The following is a 6,000-nucleotide window of genomic DNA, read 5'->3' on the forward strand; positions in this document are numbered from 1 at the left end:
TCTTCTTCTCCTGCTCATCCTCACCAGCTGGCAGCCAACCAGACGCTGCTCCTTCAATGGCCTTTACTCCTGACACTAACTTGTTTTTTTTCTCCATTTCATTCATCTTGGAGCATTCCCTTTTTCTCCTATCCATCTCTGAGTCCTGTCTTTCCCGTCAGTCGTCTCTACTCTCCTCCTCTGCTTCACCTCTTGCCGTTCCTGTTCCCTGCACTTGCAGAAAACAACAGCTTCTGTACTAAAGTATTTAAAAATAGAAACCGCTGAAGAAGAGAACCATGGAGTCTTCAGCTCAAGTTACCTGAGAGAAACCCGAGAGGAACTGAGAGCAGCAGAGAAAAGGTCTTCCAAGGAAAGACAACTGTTGGTGGGAACCATTTTCTGCACCGAGTAAAAAAATACAATACAACACATCCAAGGCAGGGCAGTGATTCGCTGAAGTTATGTTCTGTGATTAAAACAATAATATCACAAAAGTCTTCAGAGGCGTCGCCATCTACAGGTTGTCATTACTACTATCAGTCCCAGTGTCTGAGGACATTAAAACAAATAAATGCATGTAGTTGTATCTGAAAAACTTTAAACATGAGTATTTGATGTACTTCAAGTCCTTAATGAAGGTAGAATGAGCCAAAAGGTTCACCTGAAAAAGTATATCTTTAATTTCTAAAAGAAAAATAAAGTCTTGTGAATAAGGAATAAACATGTTTTTTCCTAATAATATTGAAACATGGTACATTGTGCCTACTCGGAATGCACCTTCACTATACATTACGCCTGGATGTCTAAAGAAATCAGGACGATACTGACACCTACTGGAAACAAATCTCAACTACACCACCGTGTCACCAACATTGCAGAGGAAAGCTTAATCTCTTAGACATTACTGTCTTTGTGATCCAAAGTTCTAGGAATGCAAATCAAAAAAAAAAAAATTAAACTGGTCAATAATGGTAGGCTATTGAAAAAAAAAAAAGCTTTAAAATTTTCTGATGTTGTAGTGTTAGGACAGGAAGACTTTTGCCTTCAGACAGGATGAGCACACCGTTACCACCATCCTGGTCAGCCAGTCTCAAGTAGATCTGGGGGACATTTTCTAGTCTAGTGTCCGCAGCGTTCACACGCCTCTCTGCTTCCTCTTCTATCATTCAGCTGCTGATACCAGACACCATGGGCGGCACCAGGACCTCAGGCCTGGAGGAGACAACTGATACAGTGGTCTGGATGCTGCAGGGTAACACACCTGCAGTGTGTTCTTATTGTGATGTCATGATGGTTCCCTCTACTTTGACTTTGAATTGTGTTGTGTTAGCAATTTAAACAAATATTTACAGACTTTCAGGAAACACACGCTTTTGTTGCATAGTTAGCATGGAGATGCTGCCATGTTTGTACAGGGAGGTCAACAAAGTGAAGAGGTCAACAAAGTCAACAAAGTGAATCAACAAAGTGAAGAGGTCAACAAAGTGAAGAGGTCAACAAAGTGAAGAGGTCAACAAAGACTACTGCAGTTTTACATGTCAGGGTTGTACAGCACTGAGCACTGATGCTAACATCTACTTCATTTATTATGCATTAGTGGTGACCAGGAACAGAACAAAGTGTTTGCAGCCTCTCTGTTTTTAAAAGATCACCGCAATATTGTCTGTTTCACATCATATATTAATGAATAATTAAATATTAATGTGATTAATAAATTGTGAAAACAACGGCACCTTATTTTAGTCTTGAGGAAACTGGTTGTTGATTTATACTTTATTATACATACTTTACTTTAAATTACCAGACTTATTCTTTCTGGACACAAACATACAGTACTTCCTGGTTCACTGGGCTCACATATCCAGCAATAAAACAGTGTTTCTCAACCAGGGGGCCATGGCCCACAGTTCCCACAAGGTCACAAGTTCCAAAGACTCTAGATATAGCACTGTTATCCTGAGACATTGTTACAATACATCAGCCGTGTGTCAGTCAGGTGTTTAACAAGCTCCAGTAGACAGAAGTAAACACTGAGCCAGTAATCAAAGTATATGAAAAGAAAAAAAGATGAAGTTTTCCAAATCAACACAAAATGCTCAAGTACAATCCTGACATCAGTACAATTTTGTGAATCAGGGAACCAAGACAGAACTGAGAGCTCCATCTGACAGTGGTGAACCAGGTTGTCTTTGTTACCCTGACAGGACTGAGCCCGGTGTGACCTGCAGTGGTCAGCTCATGGTCAAGGGGGGGGGGGGTTCCCTGATGAAATCCATCTGGTAGGTCATAATGAAAGTTGAACAGGACGTACTTTCAATGCACCACCGCTGGATTTAGATGTAAAACAATCTGAATGTGTTCCTGATGTTAGAAACTTGATCTTTACAGGATATTTTGCCTAGATTGCATTAATAAAAGTCAGAGCAAATTAGTCTGGGTTTAAGCGTGATAAAAGAACTTAAGTTGTATGTATTAGCATTTTAACAAGTATTAAATGACACTGTTAAAGCTATCTATTAGCTGTTAGCTAACCTTATATACAGCTGTGAGTTACAGTATTAAAACATTACATTTATGGTGTTGTCTTAGTCTCTAGTGATACAAATTATAATTCAATACAATAGATACAATTCAAATTATCATTGTACTAGAATTAAATTATAATACTAACATTAAACAGTGTTGAAATAACTTAAATATGACAAAAGCAACTGTGTGTTTTAATGTACTTCAAATAAGTCTCAACCTTATTGACGTATCAAACTCTAGGCTAATGATCTGATACAGTATCATTAGGTTCTTAATATTTAGAGGTAATAATCATGGTCACACCTTCAGTCTGTCAGGAATAAAAAGTTGAGCAGCCTGTGGGTCTGAAGCTACAGGACTGGGCACACGACTGAAGAATTGCTGGTTCATATCCCAGCCCCTGCCGAGGTGTGTTTTATATATGGGTAAATGCAAAGGACATCTGTTGTTCTGCGATTATGTGAACATACAATGACAAAAAAACAGTAGCTGCTGATTCTTTAAAACAAAAACTTTGGGATTACACTCAGATCCAGGTCCAATTAAATTAAACTGTAGCCACACAAAGGGAAACTGAGAGAAAACACAACTACCGTTATCAGGGATATAAACAAAAGTGAGGTCAAAAACTATTCTCACATCAGTGACTACAGATTTACTGAATCTGTCAAATGAACTCAGACATGTTAACCTAACACACTGAGTGTAAGACGAGGACTTCTTCATTTCCACACCATCAGTCCATGTTAAAGCCCAGTGTAGAGACCATTACAGGCTTTGGTTAAGTGGATACAGAGTACAGGAAGTAAAGTAATGGCTGCTGCAAATATGAGGAGAAGGATTCAAGGGCCACCCTTGGCCCCTGCACCAGATTTTGAACAAACCTGGTCAAACAGAACCACTGTAGATGAAACACAAACTACTGATTTCTTAGTTTGAAAATAATCCGATTAGTTCATAAACTATAAGAGAGTTCTCTTGGGAGGTAAATAACAAGGTCACAGTGGAATGGACTGTGACAGGAAAACACAGCTTAGACACAGAGGTGTGTGTGTGTGTGTGTCCTCCACAAACACTATCTTCCTGTGGTCACCTCCCTCTCACTCAGATGTTCTGTAAACCTCATCTGCTCAGACGGACCAGCTCATCCTGCAGCACCAGGGCCTACCGTCCAAACAAGTCCAACTTTACAGCCACCCACATCCCTGCTCCTCCTCTGCAGTGACACTTGTCTACACCTCACACAGGCCTCTGCGGAGGCTCACGGACAGACCTGCTCCGCTCATACACTGGACTTTTGCTGCCCTTTATTCCTGATTTGCGCAGCGCAGCACAAATCCACCAAAACCGCAGCATCATCCACAGGATGCGCAGAGAGAGGCGGGGGCCCAGGAGTGCACCACCAGCAGGAGGAGTACTGCAGAGAGACGCTCACAGCCTACTGGACACCACTGGAGCTGCACAATCTACCTCCACCTTCATCTACTCCTCCTCTTCCACCTCCTTAACATCATCATCATCATCATCACCACCAGAGCAGAGCCAGAGCTGGGCCGGAGCCTGGACAGCACCCGGTGCGTCACTGCTCTGACCGTTTAAACTATGAGGAGGATTAAAGTAACAGTTCAGTGTCTCCTTACCCCGGTCCTCCTCCGCCGCTCCTCTTCCCGCTGCGGCTGCGTCAGCTCCGCAGAGACATTAGAAAACAAGCCGCATCCTCCTCCACCTCCTCCTCGGTGCTGGTGCCTTTACCGGAGCACTGACTCCACGGTTCCTGTCAATGCGGTGCTGCTCACTCTCTCGTTCTCTCTTTTTTCCTCGTCAGACTCTCTCTCTCCCTCTCTCTCTTATCCCGGTGTGCCGCTGCGCTTACACGCTGCATACGTCATCAGAGGTTGGCCGACAGGTGCTGTGCGGGAGGGGGAGAGCTGCCCAACATCTGGGCCGTATTTAACCATTTGGGGGGCAAAGACAAGACACTGGTGCCCCCAGGATAATTTAACAGGAGTGCCCAGATCTGCCCCCCTGAAACAACCCCTGGGGTGTTTGACCGATGTGTCCGAATCATTTAACCTACAATTAGTGTCAGTTCACCACACTGTTTATCCAGGTTGCCTGCAGATGTCGCTATTTAGATACAGAATTGCCCTCGCTTTTAGGGGTTAAAATAATTGAATGCCTGGCCAACGACAAACACACGATAATCTTCTACAGTATGACGCACAGCTTGTCAAATTGTGTAATCATGAACATGAACAGAGCACACACTACTCACACACACTTCAAGTCAAATCATGATAACATTAAAGATTAAACTACGTTGGCTTCGGCTTTTCTGTTGGTTTGAGTTGCAGCTTAGCTTCTCTGTATGGGCTTCACGTGTTTATGGCTGGGTTCTGTCACGACACTGGTTCTTACTGTTTAAGTTCACAAACATGCTCCCTTTGGATTAAATGGTGTTCCAACCAAGCAGCAGCACACCTGACTTGGCTCATTTAATCATCTAAGTCTTTAGACAGTTGATTGGTCAATCAGTGTGCTCTAAAAAAAGTACTTTTTATAATTAAAACGACACTCACCAAATTTCCGTGTCATACGTACATAAAAGTCCTGTGTAGTTTCCTCGGTTGTACAGATTACCCTTGCGTTGCAGTTCTAACAAGTCGTGTTCTGTCTCCATCTATGCTAATGCTAAAAGTCGAGTCTGTTCTGTCGTAGTTATTGTAATGACATTAAAAATTCTCTTCAAGTAACGTTGTCGTCATTAAGAGCCCACCACAACAAAAACAACAACATTATGGCATACGTCTTAAATAGCTTTAAGGCGGACAAGAAAACAAAAGTAATTCGACGGCAAGGAAATTAGTTTTCGCGCGTTCAAGTCGCTAAAGAAGCAATTTGCTACGTAGAACACGGTTCGAGACAATATAGACAGAAAAGATGAGCAGATAACGGACTCACCAGCAGATGTCAGTGTTCTGATTTTCTTTCTTTACCTCATGTAATTATGGTGTCTTTCTAGACTTCAATTTTCTACAACATATCTTACAAACCATTTTAAAGGTCTGAGAGAAGCTGGTGGTGATCCCATCTGAAGATAAAAGAGCTCCACGGACAAAAATACTCTTTTTACATGTATGTGTATAAACATATACATATATTCTAAAGTACTGTATGCTCTTATGTTTCCTATATTATAACTCAGAAATGTCATATGCAACGCTTTATTTTGTAATAACACACACATACTTACACAAACACTACTACTGTACACTGCATGAATGTGTGAGCTGCATGTTTTGAGCAGTGCCACAGATGATTCATTTATTTCCTGTTGGTACTGATCACTTGGAGTGTGGAGCTCGGTTCCAGCTGGCCCTCTCCCTGGAGTGGAGCCGTAAGTGTGTGTTGAGATGGGCAGACTGGTTAAAACATTTCCCACAGACATGACAACGGAACGGTTTCTCTCCGGTGTGAATGCGGTGGTGT

The 6,000-nt window shown here is 42.2% G+C and overlaps 2 protein-coding genes across 5 annotated transcripts in view; both read right to left on the reverse strand.

Moving 5' to 3' along the window:
• nfasca (neurofascin homolog (chicken) a) overlaps positions 1 to 5,994 on the reverse strand; it is a 57,126-nt gene extending 51,132 nt beyond the window's left edge. For all 4 annotated transcript variants that reach the window (XM_017036595.2, XM_025059883.1, XM_025059873.1 and 1 more), the window contains exon 1: positions 4,152 to 5,994. The gene's annotated coding sequence lies outside the window, so the exon portion shown is untranslated. The remainder of the gene's footprint in view (positions 1 to 4,151) is intronic.
• The window catches only part of LOC103386511 (zinc finger protein 135-like), a 29,094-nt gene that overhangs the window by 21,489 nt on the left and 1,605 nt on the right, over positions 1 to 6,000 (reverse strand). The gene's annotated exons all lie outside the window — the stretch shown is intronic.

The sequence above is a fragment of the Cynoglossus semilaevis genome, chromosome 11 (genome assembly GCF_000523025.1).
Source record: "Cynoglossus semilaevis isolate Cse_v1.0 chromosome 11, Cse_v1.0, whole genome shotgun sequence".
NCBI lineage: Eukaryota > Metazoa > Chordata > Actinopteri > Pleuronectiformes > Cynoglossidae > Cynoglossus > Cynoglossus semilaevis.